At 30.1% G+C, this 18,157-nt stretch overlaps 1 non-coding gene across 1 annotated transcript; it reads left to right on the top strand.

Moving 5' to 3' along the window:
- The first annotated feature begins 13,410 nt into the window (after window positions 1–13,410).
- Window positions 13,411–13,622, top strand: LOC113383823. The gene has a single exon (XR_003367789.1). It is a non-coding gene; the product is annotated as a small nucleolar RNA U3 (small nucleolar RNA).
- The last annotated feature ends 4,535 nt before the right edge of the window (window positions 13,623–18,157 follow it).

The raw sequence follows: 18,157 nt of genomic DNA, 5'->3' as shown, positions 1-18,157 counted from the left end.
TGTACCCAGAGTGCCGTGTAAAGCGAGGGCCTACCGTATATATATACTAGCTGACCCGAAAACGTTGTTTTGCCATCAAAAATATTTTGCCCCTTTGCAGTGAAAATTATAGTTATTATTTGAACAACAACAACATGGATCAACCTGGATCAATACTATTGATAAAAATTTCCTTAAAATTTATATTAATAAAAAAAAATTAAAAACGATAAATTAAAGTTTAGAAAAGATTTATAAAATTTATCATAAGTAATCAAGCGATGCTTTTACTTATATGTACATAAATGTATTCAATTTAAGTTGATTGTGAAGATTTTCTATTAGTATCTTTATTTTTCAATTTTTAACCAGTGATATTTAAATTATATATATATATATATATATATATATATAATATAGATATATATAGATATATATATATATATATATAGTATTATTCAAAATACACTTCTAAATAATTCTCGTTTTAATTACAAAGAATTATAATATATAATATTTAAGTAAATTTATTATTAATTTAAAACACCATCTATATAACTTTCAACATACTTATATTTCATAAATACCATTATGCAAACATACAATTGACTGCTTAATATTTTTCTAAACTTAAATATTACGATATATAAAAAATATATAAGATATAAATAATTTATTATATTACATACATTATGCTTACTTATCTATGCATACATTATTCTAGTTTCAATTATTTACTTGTTTCATATAGCTGTTATATGAATAATATATTCCATTATTATTACTCAATAATGAATGCTTTTATAATTCTAGCTTAAATCTAATTGATGTACAATATTTTTGACCAAATCCTCTTTGGTCAACATATAATTATCAGTGCAAAAAACATTGATTTTCTATTTCAAGTCCAAAAACGGGCATTGTTTGTCCCTGATGAGCCTTGGTGATAGTCATCGCAAATGCTAATTGTATCAGAAATTGTTACCTCTTAAATGGTATCGTGCAATCTGATGGTATCGAAGAAATTCATTCTAAAATAATCACTTCTCATTTAAAACTTTCTTGCAGTAAATGGCTTCTTTTTTATTTCTAAAGTTCATTGCCTGAAAATATTGGAGCATGTTTGTTGTCTTCGTCAAAATTGGGCTGTAATATTAACACAATGTGTTGCAGGCTGTAATATTAGCACATTTTATTCATTGTAGTTTCCTGCTTGATGAATTTACTATGAAATACTTCTATGTTTTATTACTTACATGGTTATTTTTCAATAGACTCAATAGTGCACCATCAATACAATTAACTTAATCAATAATAGTCAGAACCAACTGCAAGTTAATCATCTATAGTAGTCATTTGAATATTTGAATTTTACCACCGTGCTTTATTAGATTTAGTTGTTATTAGAGTTAGTTGCTGTTAGGAAAATGATAAATTTGGTTATAATGCTTGATTTGTATCGTGTAATAATATAACGGTGTTCAATATATTAATATACATACCATGAATGGTCATATTCTCTGCTAAAACTCCGCTTTCAATAAGCATTTGACATATAATAACCTAACCTCACAAATATATTTCGCCGTATGCTTATTATCAACATCAAATCACAATTGACAACATAAAAATACAGAATATGTTTCCAACCGTCATCGTAGCTCATAGAAACGCATCGTATTGCGTTAACTCCTGCATCGAATTCGTGGCTCTATGGTTTTTGTCTAGAGTGGTAGACGGTGAGCAAAACCAATTTTAAATCGGTTCGGTATTTTAGGCGTCCATCGTGGACAACGCCTGTGACACTAAATTATATATATATATATATATATATATATATATATATATATGAGATATATATATATATTATATATATATATATATATATATGGAGTGGGCTAAATTTTTGCATATTGAGGCGCCTCGCTAATTTAACATTTTACTTCATTTTAAACAATATTGTAAATGCGCAACCCGCAAATGAATTTAAATCTAGCGAAGAATTTAAAACTTTCTTAATTTTAAGGAGAAATTGGAAAATTTCGAGAAAATTATATCAACCCGATTATTATTAACGATTTATATAACATTTTATTCGTAATTTCAATCTTCCTTTTTTGTACGAACAAAGTTTTTTGTATCTTTTACGGTTTGGCTTGTAGAGTGCAAGCAGTGTGAGTATTTAATTTTTGAAATGCAAAGTATGGTTAGGTTCAAGCCACTAACCACACTATTCGATATTTCTCTAAAGAAAACATATAAAGTATTATCTCAAAATTCTTAGTTCTTTTCCCATATATCGCAAGTTCCAATTTTGCACGGTGTAGCCTACAGGCGAGTTGTAGTCGTAAAAATCAGAGAAAATTGAAAAATCTTGAGCCAATTATATGAACACACTTAACGATTTAAATATAATTTTATTCTGCATCTTTGGTACGAACAAAGTGTTATCATATCTTTTACGGTTTGGCTTGAGCTAGCAATTGTTGAAATGCAAAGTACGGTTAGGTTTTGATTTCAGTTGACTGCCAGATGGTATAAACGATATGGTATAGCGTGACTTTTAGGCGTTCGGCTGGTTGCAAGCACGGAGTGTTATTGGCCGTCGGACCTGGAGCTATCGGGGATACGGGTAAAGTTTTCTACTTAGAATACTTTAGCAGGGAGTTAGGGTTTGGAAAGCGAAGATCAACGCAGTTGCGACGGTGTCCGTATTTTTGCCTCGGACAAGAAGTGGGCGACGGTAGGTGTCGCCCCGGTTCGAACCGATATCCGCAGCAGGTCTCTAAGGTGAAGAGCCTCCACTCGATAGATTAATGTAGGTAAGGGAAGTCGGCAAATTGGATCCGTGACTTTGGGATAAGAATTGGGTCTTTGATTGGGAAGCGAGCGTAGGCCGACGTATCGAGTCTGGGCGAGGTGAAAATATTCGTTTTTTCTTTCAATAACTATAATGCTATAAAAATTTTGAGAGTTAACGAAAGAGTATATGATTTAAGAAAAACTTTTCGTATTTCTTATTATAAATATATCATTTAATTTATTAAATTCTATATAATGGAGAATATTTTTCTCTAAGTTTCTTGATAATGAGCACAACTTACCAATTAAATGAAATGCGCATAAGTTGCTAATAAAAGCAAATGCGTAGAAGTTGCTAACCAAGCAAAGTACGTATAAGTTATCAATAATGCAAAATACGTGCAAGTTGCTAATTATGCAAAATACGTGCAAGTTGTCAATCATGCAAAATACGTGCAAGTTGCTAATAATGAACAATACGTGCAAGTTGCTATTTTTATTTAATTTTTGTAATTACTCTAAATCTGTAATAAATAGTAACTTAACTTGACCTGAAATCTTGCATCGAAACAGGTCAAAAACAATTCTCGGCTTTTTGAAATTAGTAACTTACACGTACCTCAAACAACTTCAAGTAAACTTTTAAGGGACATTGGCAATTAAGCGTAACTTAGAATCTTGCATCAAAACATTTTTTTTAATTACTATATTTGTTGCAACTGGCATCGAATCGGGTCAAACTACATTTGTAAAAAAAAAGAGTATGCGTAAGAATCACACGCGATTGAAGAAAAACTTATTTGCTACTGTACAAAGTAGCAAATTTAAGTTAAGTAAAAATAAATACATCATATAACAATTTTGAATAATGTTTATTAGTAATATGGTAACACTCGTGCACACATTTATTAGTGTCACTGTCAACCATTATACACATTTATATAATGATAAATTATAAATTATATATTTATGATTGCATTAAAAATATGTGTAATATTTACAAACAATAATGTAATCGAAGTCATACTTGAAATATAACATGATCGGTTTAAAGTAATTGCTGATTAATAAATTCTATAATATTCGTTTACATAGTGGATTATGTTAAACAACGCCTAAACAAATATTGTTTTCGTAACTTCACTCATTATGTAATAATTGTGTTTGAAGATCTTCATGTAATTAAAATTAACATACATTCATTTACTGTTTGTATTTTTTCGCGGACGATATAATCTCATTCTTTGAACAGCTGTAATATCTGTTTTGCCTAAAAAATTGAAGCCATACTTTTATATTTTGCATATAGCTTGATCTATGAATCTTTTTCTTTTTTATGTGAATGTTAATGCAATGATCATCATCAATATTATGAGGTAATCAATTAACCATCATTAACGTCAACAGGCACATTTATAATTTGGCCAAATATTCCAAATTGTCCATTTGCATGTCGCAATCGTCTAATTTGCATGGAACACAACCTAGGTGAAATTAACCTTTCAGATACAGTATCTAGTTTAGGTAGATAATTTGGTATAGGTAGAAATACAAATCCGTTAAATTTACACAAAGTGGGATTTTTTCCCGAATTTAATGCCTTTCGACAAGTTTGACATCCAATCTGATTATTTGAATCAATATTCAGAAAACCATTATCAAGAATTTGTTTTTGAGCATTATTTGATATTTTTAAGTCACTTTGAAACCAAAGTCTATCACACACAAAGCATACATAGCCAAAGCTATCATTTGTAAATTGTTTTTCAAACAATTTTCATGCATTCCTAAACAAATGGAAGTCTTTATATGGAAGTTCAAATACTTCATTTGACTCTTGCAGAAGATCAGTTCTTGTCACATTATATACAGAATCATTAATTTGCAATTGACGTGATGTAGTTGGTGTATCAGAAAAAGTTACAACAGTACTTTCATCTAAAAAGATAACAGAATAATCTGTTTAAATGTGAAAAAAGATTCTTACTTATGTGAATGGTGTTGACATTAACATCTACCTGGCTCAAGATTTTCTAATAAATTGACAGTAACCGATGTATTTTCCTGCAGTTGTTTTCTTTGACGATGTAACCTTAATTTTTCAGAGTTTGCAAGAAGCTTTGAACCTGCATTAATATTTATAATTACTATTATAATAAATTAAAATTAGTCTTCTAAATTTTCAATAAAGAAATATTGTTTTCACAATTTTACTTATCATGTAATTGTGTTTGTAGAATTTCTTGTAATTGAAATTAACATACATTTATTAACTGCTTGTTTGTTTTAACTATTTCTCTGCCGATACAATTTTATTCTTTGAGTGACTGTAATATCTGTCTTGCCTACAAATTTTTTTCGAATTTAGTAATAACCTCAAACCTCGAAAAACTCGAATAATACAAATTACTTAAAAAAACATTTTTTCAATCTCCACATCATATCCAATTTTGGATTATTCACTCGCCTAATCCAAATCTCATACATCTATATTATTTTACTTTTTCATTCATAACCTATTGAAGAAACACAATATTACATTTTACATACCTTGTCATTCCTTGTTGGAAAACCATGTAATCTCACTGTTTTCTTATTTCCTACGCAACCAGGAACGTGACAAGTCATTTTTAACACCCTCACTGCACTTTTATAACTTTATATAGAAAATTCTTTAAACTTCACCAACTAAAAGAACTACGAAAGTAATGGCGATTTACGAGATTTACCGGCTCAGTATAGGGCTTAGCGTTCGACTTACGCATGACGGGAGTGCATACTGACATCTGCGCTAACTAGCGTCGTAAGCTTCAACTTCACGTTGGCGTTACAATTTCAGTTACATTTGTACGGATTTACACCCATGTCGCGCCTAAAGAAGTTTTACTTCAAAAATATTGTTTTTGGGTTTTTAGCAATAACATATATTTATTCTAATATTTATTTATATGATAGTACACGTAGTTTAAATAATACATTTTTATTTCTTTAAGTTATATTTTTCATTTGCAATAAAATTTCTTACATTTAGCTAATACAATTAAAATAAATTATTATCTGAAATCTTGCTGGCTTTACAGTCGAGTATGCTTTTCACGAGATTGTAGTGTCACTGGCATAACTACTTCCCGATTTTGCTACGCGTTTTGATACGTTAGCCAGTAGTAGTTGAACATGTCCCTCAGTTCCTGAATGTGGACGGGAATTTTAGAGTCACTCCATGGACACTCATTGCTTTGTAGATATTGTACTAGATGTTCATGAGGAATATTTAGCGTTAAGGCTGGTTCGAATATATTTGAATTATCATTCATATCTATCATATTAGTATAGTCGGTGCATTTGAAATTTATTCCGGGTGTTTTGTAAATTCTCAATTGCATCGGTTTTTCCAAATTATTACGGTAATATGAGATTTTTCTTATAGCTGAATCTTGTATTTTTTATTTATTATCAAACAACATTGCTAATAAGATATTATATTTTCCGAGTGAGCATAGTACGCGTTTCCTTTAGCAACATGGTTCAAATTTGTCTTAAATTTGAGTCTAAATATTGCGTCCAGCTAATAAATTTATAGAATAATATACTAGCGTACCGCAGAGTTGTAATATTTAATGATGAAGTACATTGGAATATATACTTTCATTACGTAGTTTGGCAGCATTTTTAAATTTTTAGATGGCTTATTAGTAGTTACTAGTGATGTGCCGACTCGAAAAATTCCCGATTCGAATGATTCGAATCAGAAAAAAACCTGATTCGAATCATGATTCGAATCAACTCGAATCAAGTATATATATGGACAAAAAAAATCATGGATGTATTAATTTAGTAAAAGTGATCCAAATTTATAATCAAAATTGTCAGTTTAACCAATATAACCGACAAAGTAGAAATTGTAATCATAAAAAAAAGTATATTTTGAAAATTATTAAAAATGATATAACTTTGAAGACGGCTGAAACATATCTTCATATTAATTTGCCATAATAGATTACCAAACAATTGTGCATCACTAAAGTATATAAAATAATATTTGGAATCATGGGTCGATTGTTTATTTTACTATGTAATCAGTAAAGGATCGCATCTAAACTGAGAGCTGAAAGTTAATTTAATTAATGTGAATTTGCCATTACTTACATAATTAGAAGTTAACATATTATTTACTGACTTTCTGGTGTTTAGTAATTGTTTCAAAAGAGAATTATATTGAAAGATTCCCGAAACTCGTTTCATAATTTCGAGTGGTTTATTCTGATAACATTTAAGATCTAAAACACTTAATTATTATCAAAATTGGGTATTGATATTTCACGAACAAAATCGCTCTCAGCGCTCCGTAAAATAAATAAACACGCAAGAACGACGACGCACTGTATCGCCCATACGGTTAACTCATATCGCTCGAATGGCTTGAAGTCGGGATGATTCGAATCAGAATTCGGAATAACTCAGAACGCCGCTTGATTCGGTTTGGCTCATGACGTCGGAACAACTCATATCACCGCTTGATTCGAGTTGGCTCATATGAAGTCGGAACAACTCATATCGCTGCTTGATTCGGTTTGTGTGATGAAGTCGGAACAACTCATATCGCCGCTTGATTCGGTTTGAGCCGTATGAAGTCGAATGATATAGTTAGTCGATGAATGCGATTATGGTCATAGAAAGACGATTGGAGTCGGCCGATACATTTAAGCATATTAAAGTCGGGTGGCTCGCATGATTTAATTCATTATTTATTTTTTATATTTATGATATTTATTTTTTATATTATTATAATATTGAATTAAATTAAAACATTTTTTTATATTTATATTTATGAAAAATTTTATATTTATGAAAAATTTGTGTTAATACATATTTTATCACAGTAAATATTTCGCGGCTTGATACGAGTTGATTCGAATCAAGTAAAATCTGATTCGAATCAAGTCGTTAAAGGCTTGATTCGAATGATTCGAATCACTTGATTCGACTTGGCACATCACTAGTAGTTACATATAACCGAAGCTATCTACTAGCCTTCGTGAGCCAACAGGAACGTGGAATTGACCCTGGTTTCATGTTAGCCAAGTCTGTTGATACTTCGCCAGAAGCCAGTTGTTTGTTTAATATTTTAGTGTTTGTTCGTGGTCCAGTGATCAATGATTTTCTAAATAGTTAAATAAATGCGAAGTGGAAGTTCGTTAAAATGGAGAAGACACACAAACCAATGAATTGGTCTTTTTAACTGATTTTTTATGCCTGTATTTGCTGGTTCACAATCACAACATATGCCTATCAAAGGATCGAGAATAATTTCCGTATCAGCAAAAAACTCATTCAATTTGATTACTTTCAGAATCTTTATTTTCCAATTTTGTGTAACCCAACAATCGGCAATCCGGTTCCTTCAAAATAAATAAATGCGTCTCTTTAATCATTCGTGGGTAAAACCTCTTATCGATTTTTTTCCGTGGTAATAGAATCATTTTTTGGGCCGTCGAATGAAAATTCTATTAATTTAGAAGAATCATATTGTTTGCGCAAAGCTTGCCTACTTTTCTGCCTTTCACGAAGGCTTTTATTTTTGTCCTTAATTACAGGATTGCCCCAATCATCCTTTACGCCCAAGTCTTTCAGGATTGCCGTCGCCACGGATGAAGCTTATAGTGCAGTAAACGGAGAGGAAAAAAGGGTATAACCTCTGAATTTTTTTACTGTGCTCCGAATTGAATGAAATTTTGGAATTAGGTTCATCTTACCCTCAAGTTTCAAAGTGAAAACAATTCGGGTTGCGCCATCACCCCCCGGGGGGATGACACCCCCTCTCAATTGTGTAATTACATTTTTTCAAAATAACGTCGGAAATCGATAGAAGAACTAATTATAAAAAAAATGTCTTCTACAGTTTTTCAAAAAAACTAATACTTTTCAAGTTACTGGCCACTAAAGATTCATATATTTTTGGCGTTTTACTTCGTTTTTTTGCAAATATCTCCTAAAATATACATTTTAACGAAAATCGTGTAATGAACAAAATAATGTCAATAAAAATCTTAATAAATCGGTATTAGATAAAGTGTTCTAGGAAAAATATTAAGCAAGATTTGAAAGAGCAAACTCGTTTTTTATTTCGTTCAAGATTTAATTGTTGTATTTAAAGCCATCTAGTGTCGAGGTTTTACATTTTATGAATTTCGGCAAAATTGGGTTTTATAGTGCTCAACATAAGCTTTAAAATGAGTGCTGTTACAAGTTTTTTGCGTGTAAAATGAGTGAGCTATCATGCAAATAAAAAGGCACATACGAAGTTTTTTTTCTTTTAAATCATATGGTTTAATGAGCGCCATTTCCACCAGAAATAAAGTAATTCACATTCCATCTAGAATTCACTTCATTATAGACATCTTGATGGATTCTAGCAGATTCACTACTTTAGTACAAACTATTTTCAGAAAATTCACGATTTTATAAAAACTTTTTTTTCCATTTTTTTTTCAAAATCGAAATTATTTTCAATATATCTCAAAAAGAATAAAAGATACGTATAAAAGCATATAGATAAAAATCAAAGGGATCTTTCTGGCTTATTTTTGTTTTTTATTATTATTCTTTCACACAAAAATTGACAGAGTTATGAATGTTTAAAGACTGCGCGGCCGCGCAAATTGGAAAAAAAAGTTTTTATAAAATCGTGAGTTTTCTGCATATAGTTTGTACTAAAGTAGTGAATCTGCTAGAATCCATCAAGATGTCTATAATGAAGTGAATTCTAGATGGAATGTGAATTACTTTATTTCTGGTGGAAATGGCGCTCATTAAACCATATGATTTAAAAGAAAAAAACTTCGTATGTGCCTTTTTATTTGCATGATAGCTCACTCATTTTACACGCAAAAAACTTGTAACAGCACTCATTTTAAAGCTTATGTTGAGCACTATAAAACCCAATTTTGCCGAAATTCATAAAATGTAAAACCTCGACACTAGATGGCTTTAAATACAACAATTAAATCTTGAACGAAATAAAAAACGAGTTTGCTCTTTCAAATCTTGCTTAATATTTTTCCTAGAACACTTTATCTAATACCGATTTATTAAGATTTTTATTGACATTATTTTGTTCATTACACGATTTTCGTTAAAATGTATATTTTAGGAGATATTTGCAAAAAAACGAAGTAAAACGCCAAAAATATATGAATCTTTAGTGGCCAGTAACTTGAAAAGTATTAGTTTTTTTGAAAAACTGTAGAAGACATTTTTTTTATAATTAGTTCTTCTATCGATTTCCGACGTTATTTTGAAAAAATGTAATTACACAATTGAGAGGGGGTGTCATCCCCCCGGGGGGTGATGGCGCAACCCGAATTGTTTTCACTTTGAAACTTGAGGGTAAGATGAACCTAATTCCAAAATTTCATTCAATTCGGAGCACAGTAAAAAAAATTCAGACCTAAAACGCTCCGTTTACTGCACTATTAGAAGCTTATCAGAAATACCAAATCTGTCGCACATTATGGCATAGGCCTTCCGATCTACCAAACACCTAGCCCAATGTCTCCACGCGCACTGACGTAGTACGCGGCATACATCATCACGTCATAGTTCATTTTTGTTATTATTTTTGTATTACTGTTTTTATTTTATTTTTATTTTAACTTTTTTCATTTTATATTCAATTTATTGCATTTTTTTGTATTTTTGTATTTTTTTGTTGCTCATATCAATTTTGTAAATAAAACATTAAAGTCTTGATTAACAAAAATAAATTGTAAAAAAAAAAAAAAACATGGCATAGTTTAGAACCTTGTATCTTTGACTGTATGATCAACGTTTAATATGAGAAGTATTTTGTGGACTTTTCGAACTGCTTTTGAACGCAAAACCAATAACTAGAATATATATTTAACCTGGAGTAAAATCACTAGTTATTCGAGATGCTGATACTTCATCTTCAATTTTGTCATATATTCCGGTATCGTAGATTTTCTCTCATAATGTTGATCCATTATAAGAAAAAAAATTCAAAAGTACCTTGGTACAACACTCTGTCGAAAATACCTACTCGTTCATCTTTACTCCAAAAATTTATATCACGAAAATTGCATCTTTAAGAGGTTATTTGCGGAAAGTTGTCTTATACTTATGAACGCTTCTAATATTTTTAACATTATCAAATCACAACCTTATTTAATTGTTCTACACTTTTTGACAAATAATTAATATCGACATCCTTTTAAGATCAATAATTTATGTATTACACCATGATATATAAAAACAACACGCACTATAATTCTGTTATTTTCTTACCTTTTCTTAAAACTTTTTAAAACTTTCTAATTTTTTACATTTTTAATACTTTGTTGTATGTTGAACAAATTAATACAGGAAATGATTCACATTCAAAAAATCAAAAAATATAGAACGCAATAAAATATCAAATGCAAAAGTTATATCAAAGTTATATCAAATGCATACTATAGGTATGTGTAAACATATATATTATAAAAATTATACTATAAATAAGAATTTAAAACATAAATTGTATAATCAAAAAATATATATTTTGATTTCAAAAAATTAAATATTTGCAAAAAAAGTTTATTGTAATTATACATTTTTATTTAACCAAATACAGCATTCAAAGAGATATCAACATAAAAAGTAGTTATGAATAATGATTGCTTTCAGTCAGTGAATATTTTGTTTACTGAATTTTATTTGATATTTTTTGACAAAAATTTTGAAAGCAAAATTTTAATTAAAAAACAAAACAATTTAATTTTATCAAGGTTTGTTTGCTCTTCCCATTTTCCCATTGTACAAATATTTTCCTATACGCACAAACAGTACATACTTTATAAATGGTTTGCATAAAAAGCAATTTATCCAAAGAAATAGAGATTGTAACATTTGAAGATACAACAGTTTTTAATATAACTATAGGAAGGAACCATAGAAATCTATGGCAAAGCTGTAAAATTGTTCACTATCTCAAAGTTTTTCAATATCAGTCAAAAAATGAATTATCGGATTCTGATTTGTAATTAAAAAACTACTGAGTTTATAAAAAGCACGGTAATAATATATCAAAATCTTAAAATATTAAATGTGCCAATTCAATTTAAATAGAATCAATTTCAGATTAGGTTGGCTCTTGCAAAAACTATTAAGAGACATTTATATGTAGCATACTCTGAAGTGGGTAAACTATTCATATGTTTTTTGTCTGCGGCTCCATTCACTTATGCACTACATTTGCAATTTTTGTTTCAAATATTTTATACTTATAGCAACACAACGTTTGCCGGGACAGCTAGTATATTTTTAACTTCCCGTAGGGCAAGTTATAGTAATCGCAAAAAAATCGAAAATGAAAATTTTTATATATCTTTACGTTTCAAAGGTTTCTGAACATTTTGGCATACCTTAGAAAAAATGGATGTACGAGTATGTGTGTGTGTGTGTGTGTATGTATGTACGTGTGTGTATGTATTTGCGGATACAAATTTTCGTCGACGATTTCGGGAAACACGGATCACCGATTTGAATAATTCAAAAAACTTTGATTCGTATTGATAAGGAGACGTGCTGATTAGTTTTTGGCGCAGGGAGGTCTAGCCGTTCCGAAGATACGGGGCAAAAAGTGCCGAAAACGGTAACTCATTTTTAAGAGAACGGAGCGTCCGATTTTAATAATTCAAAACATTTTACTTATATTGAGAAGGTGAAGAACCGATCAAATTTTCATAAGGCAGGTCTAGCGGTTTCGGAGATCTAATGAAAAAAGTAAAAAAAATGCCATTTGGCGGTCAAAAATGATCATTAGACTTATGCACATCAAGTTATCAGATATTTTATAAATATTTTAACAATAAGTATGAATTTGGTTTACAGTCCTATGGGTTCCGTACCAATGTTTACGCGTTAGACGCGACGCGGCGCTTACGGGCTTTGATATTTCGTCTTTATGCAGTTAAGCAGTACGATTGCTTTGAAAAAAAGTTTAGATCTTCCAAATATGTTTAAATATAGAAAACATTTTTTTTTCAAAAAAAAAAATTAATTTTTTTTTTTTTTTTTTAAATTTTTTTCAAAAAAAGTATTTTTGGTCCAATTTATAGTTTCTCAAAATCTTATTTTTTTGAAGTAATTTTTTCAAATGTTTATCGTTTTTTAAAAAAAAAAAAAAAATGGTACGGGAAGTTCCAGCAATTTGCCTTAAGGCACGATGCCTTAATTGCCTAAGACAGAATTCCACTTACAGCTAGTTGAACATTTATTATGAAGATATACACAGATTTAATTTTTCTTGAAATGTTGAGATAACAGAAAATCAGCAAATCAGATTTTTTCGCGAAAACAAACTTTCTTCTTCGAGAAGTTGAAAATCGTATTTTATGTGATATTCATATTTAGGTTCAGGAAATATGACAAATACTGAATTAGAAAAATAATATACATATTATGAATTGTATCATGTACTCATTTACGCCCAACGCTGCTTCATAGCAAAATTGAAAATGGAATGTAGATGTTAGATGTCACCACATCGTATACCTGGGTCACGTTAACCTGTAATCGCCGCATAAACCTGAAAGGATTTTGCTTGTCTCGGTCGAAACGTCGTTTGGGCAGATCATACTTCACAGGATCATTTCTGTAGTAGTCTTCACAATCTCTTCACTCAAACGTGGAGTTGATGCGACCTCGACGATGAGTCGTAGCATCGCACCCTGAGCGTGAGAAAGGTGATCGAACTTCATTTGGAGTTTTGATCATCATCGATGACCGTTCGCCAAAATCCCTGGTGGATTCTTTTCATGGTGTGATGCTTTCTGAGAGGTCTCTTTAAAATTTATTACCTTGTGCGTTCCAAAAACAACACCAACGAATTGGGCTTTCCTTATAACTAGAATAATTCATGTTCACAGAATGATAGAAGACGTTCGGGAACAGTAAAAAGTTTCAGCAAGATACAAAAATGAACAGTCATTAACTTCCCGTAGGACAAAAAAACTGCAAATGAAAATTTTGATATATCTATACGTTTCAAAGTTCCTGAACCTTTTGGCATACCTTACAAAAAATGGATTATGTGTGTGTGTGTGTTGGCGGATACAAATTTTTGTCGACGATTTTGGGAACACCGATCAACCGATTTGGACTAATTCAAAAACATTCTATTCGTATTGATAAGAAGACGTGCTGATTAGTTTTTGGCGAAGCAGGTCTAGCCGTTCTGGAAGATAACGGGACGAAAAGTGCCAAAAACGGTTATTCAGTTTTTACAAAACGGAGCGTCCGATTTTAATTTGGAATTTGGTCATAAATTGCTCGGTTGCCTGGTTGCCTGGATGGGTAGCATTACGCGTACCCAAAATACAATGATATGTTGACAAGCGACGAACAAACAGCAGGGATTTCTTTTAATAAGTAATATTTTTTACAACTGACCAAAATGGACAAGAAGTACAACATTTGGTACAGAACTAAAGACGTTAGAAAAAATACAATCATATGATAATTGCCAGAGTTAGTCGAAGGTTTTATATATTGAAAGACAGCGGGGGTTATTTACATATTTAGTTCAGTTGATTGTGAATTATTTTGTATTACATACAAACCACTAGTGTTTTGGTTTAAAGGTGTTGTTTAAAGTTATTGTGGAATGAAAAGTATTAGTGGTGATTAAAGAAACAAGATGAAAAAAGAGAGATAACGCCAGCGAGCTATGAAGGAAAATTAAACAGAAAAAGATGAAATAAAATAAAAAAATTGCCAAAAATTTCTTTATTTTTTCAAACACCAACTTCTGCTATTGATTTAATTTTCAATGGTAAGTACTGCTAAATACATTTATCAAATTTTTAATTAGTTAGTGATTTACGAATTTTTGATTGTTTTAATTTTATCTGAACATTCATTTTTTTATTCGGAAATGATATCGAAGTACATACAGAAAAATCTATTTTGGTGTCTGTTTCGTACGTTTCGCGTTCAATCTATTTATGCAATGAAATGTGTATTTTTTGCCATGATTATGAAAAATGTTGGGACTTAGATGGCTTATATAATAAATTAAAGTAATTCATAATAATAAGTATTATGTATTATTCAAGTGGCATTAGTATGAATTTTTACTGACATGTTCTGCGAATAAATTATTGCAATCAATTTGCTTAACATATTTGGAAGTCAAATTACGAGCCAATATAAATCTATGAAAACATTCTTTATCACAAGAATTTGTCAAAACATTGTCTTATTTTTTTCATATTTTTTTAGATCTTATATTTTCATATTTTTTAGATACTATTATTATCATATTTTTAGATACTATTATTATATTTTTTAGATACTTCGAAAACTTGTATCATATTACCAAAAATAGAAGAAACCAGATCAATGATCTGAGATGTCTAAAGATAGTATATTTTCTTCAGATAGAGGAATTTTTGGTGATAATCTAACGGAATTTGAACGTAAAACAATTTTTAAACTAGGTCCATTTAAACCACAAGGGCCATTTTTCAAAGATCTCTAAAGTAACCGTTCTTTTTCCGTTTATCATTATTCATATACTAATAAAGCAGGCATAAGATTTCAAGACCATGGTTATGTTATTCTAATCGATCGAATCGATCGAATCATATTTTAAAGTAAACGTGTACTATTGCTGTTTAGATATTCTAATTTCTCAACACAACAAAGGTTTCAAAACCTTTGTGACGTAAATAGTATGTTCAGAATATTGCAACCGGAAACTCAACTCTTCAAATTCTTCTTCTTCAATGAAGAAAATAATCTTGCTTTTTGGAAAACTACGACAAAATACTGCAAAGATCTATCAGGTTTTTTGCGATCAATTGATAGCTCTAAAACATGCTTAAAATCAGTTATTGCATCCAGTTTTCCGGATGTAATAAAGCTTGCATTTTATTCTTGACCCTTCCAGTTACAACCGCAACTGCTGAAAGGAGTTTTTCAAATTTAAAATTAATCAAAAATTACCTCAGAACATCAATAAAACAGGAACTTCTATCAGACATGTCTCTATTGTCCATAGAGGCAGAAACATCAGAAAAACTAAAAACATCATCAGCTATAAATGATTTAATAAATCAGTTTGCTGATAAAAAGGCAAGGAGAGTGAATATTTAATTTTAGTTAGCTGTAAAATATTAAGAATAATATTCGATGTATATTTGAAAATTTGATAAATAAATGCTCTTTTGATTTTATTAATGCATTTATTAATTTTTTTCTTTGAATTATGAAAAATCTTTAGGGGGGGGGGCAAACCAATTTTGATATGGGGCCCCGCCAAGGCACGTTACGCCCCTGGTGGTGGACCACTTTTTTTGCCAAAGGTATTATTCAGAATATTTCATTTCTTACATAATATAAACGATTACAAATACTTTTTTTTTATTTCAATTAAAGCATAAATTTTTGTCATTAAGTAAAGCAAAGGATACAAGATTTTTAATCAAATGTTGAATTATGTTGATTATTAACTTGTTGATGTAAGCTTCGGCTATCTTGTATTCTTAAAAAATTATTTTAAAGTTATTCTTGGCAGTTGTAAAAATTTGATATTCAATGATGATGACGTGAAATTTTACTTCAAAATGTTCTAACAATAGAAATGATTTGAAAATCTGTAAAATCTTTTTTTACTTGATGTTATGCATTTCAATAATTTATTCATTTCAACATTTAAATTTTAAATATTTAATCTTTCATATCAAGTATTCTTAACAAAAGAATAGTTTATATATAGTACTTCTTTTTATTACAGGTAATATTTGGAAATTTTGGTCAAAGAACAATCTACTATTTAATTGGAGTGGTATCTTATGGATACAGATGTGCAGAACCTGGATTCCTGGCGTATACATAAGAGTTAGCGCTTATTTGCCATGGATAACAGAAAAACTAAAAAATAAAATCAAAATTAAACTAGTCAGCATGTCTCTTTATCAATACGAATCGAATGTTTTTTGAATTATTCAAGTCGGTTGATTGGTGTTCCAAATCGTCGACAAAAATTTGTATCCGCACACACACACATATATCCATTTTTTCTAAGGTATGCCAAATTATTCAGAAACCTTTGAAACTTTGATATCTTTTATCTTACTTTTACGAAACGTAAATATCAACTTTTAGAAGGAGCTACAAGTCAGACTTTGCAAGAGGTGAGATTACCTGTAGTGACAACCGAAATGTGCCAAAATGCGTATCCCAATCAGGTTAGTTGTATAATTTAATACTCTTTCAAAATCAATTGCCAACTAGTTGGTTTAGTATTTAGCTTTGAGGCAAGTTACATGAACTTCCCGATATGTGTAAATATTACTTAATCAATAAAAATTTAATTTATTAGTGATTACAAGTATTCCGAGTGGATTTATTACCCATAATTAAAAACGAACGAACACATTAACTCGGATTATTTTATAAAAGCAATTTTTCAAAAATCAACAATTTTTATATTCGAAACAGTTTCGGTAGGACGTTAATGTTTATATGTTCATTAAGACTAAGCACTGTATCGCTATACCAAGTAAATTGTCTAATTTTAATTTACCAAACGTCAAAAAACTACTCATTTTCTCAAATTTTGATGATTTTTTTAAATTAAACTACTTGTCGTAAGGCCGTAATATTTCAGTAAGTTCTATAAGACCATGATACACATCGCCAAAAAAGTTCCATAAAAATCGGCTTCAATTTTTTTTTTCAAGAAATTTTCACTGCTGGTTGTATTTTTCAACTAAACTAATATCAGTATCATTCCCAAATAATATCTTTCGAACAGTTTTTTTATTTTTTAAAATCGATTCGGTAGTATAAGCTTAATGTGGACGAAAAGTTTAACACTTCTTTTTAAATTACAAAGAAACGGCTCGGCCAATCGCTGCAAAAATTCTGAGAAAAGATAATCCACATTAAAATACATTGATTGGCTTTTAAATTTATGCAATCGGTTCAAGCGTTTTTGAACAAACGCCGATGAAAGTTCTATTTTGACAACGTCAAGAAAACGACGCTAATTTTGCAAACTTTGACGAATTTTTTAAAATAAACTACTATCACAGGACCGTAATATTTTAGTATGATCTATAAGACTATGGTATCCTCTCGCAAAAAAAAAATTATGAAAATCGTCGAAAAAATTTTTTAACGCTCTATTACAAGAAAACGGCCCGGCCAATCTTCACCAAAACTAATCAGGTCGATTCCCAACCAATATGTTTCGAACAGTTTTGAATTTTTCAAAATCGATTCAGAATTGCAGCCTAAAACGTGGACGAAAAACTTTTCTGCAATTTACAAAGAAATGGCTTGGCCGATCATCGTACAAACGTTAGAA

This window comes from Ctenocephalides felis, unplaced genomic scaffold (genome assembly GCF_003426905.1).
Source record: "Ctenocephalides felis isolate EL2017-DRISC unplaced genomic scaffold, ASM342690v1 CF-g0.4_SCAFFOLD_03570, whole genome shotgun sequence".
Lineage (NCBI taxonomy): Eukaryota > Metazoa > Arthropoda > Insecta > Siphonaptera > Pulicidae > Ctenocephalides > Ctenocephalides felis.
Note: the sequence above shows the minus strand (reverse complement) of the source record. Positions and strands in the feature narration are given on the sequence as shown.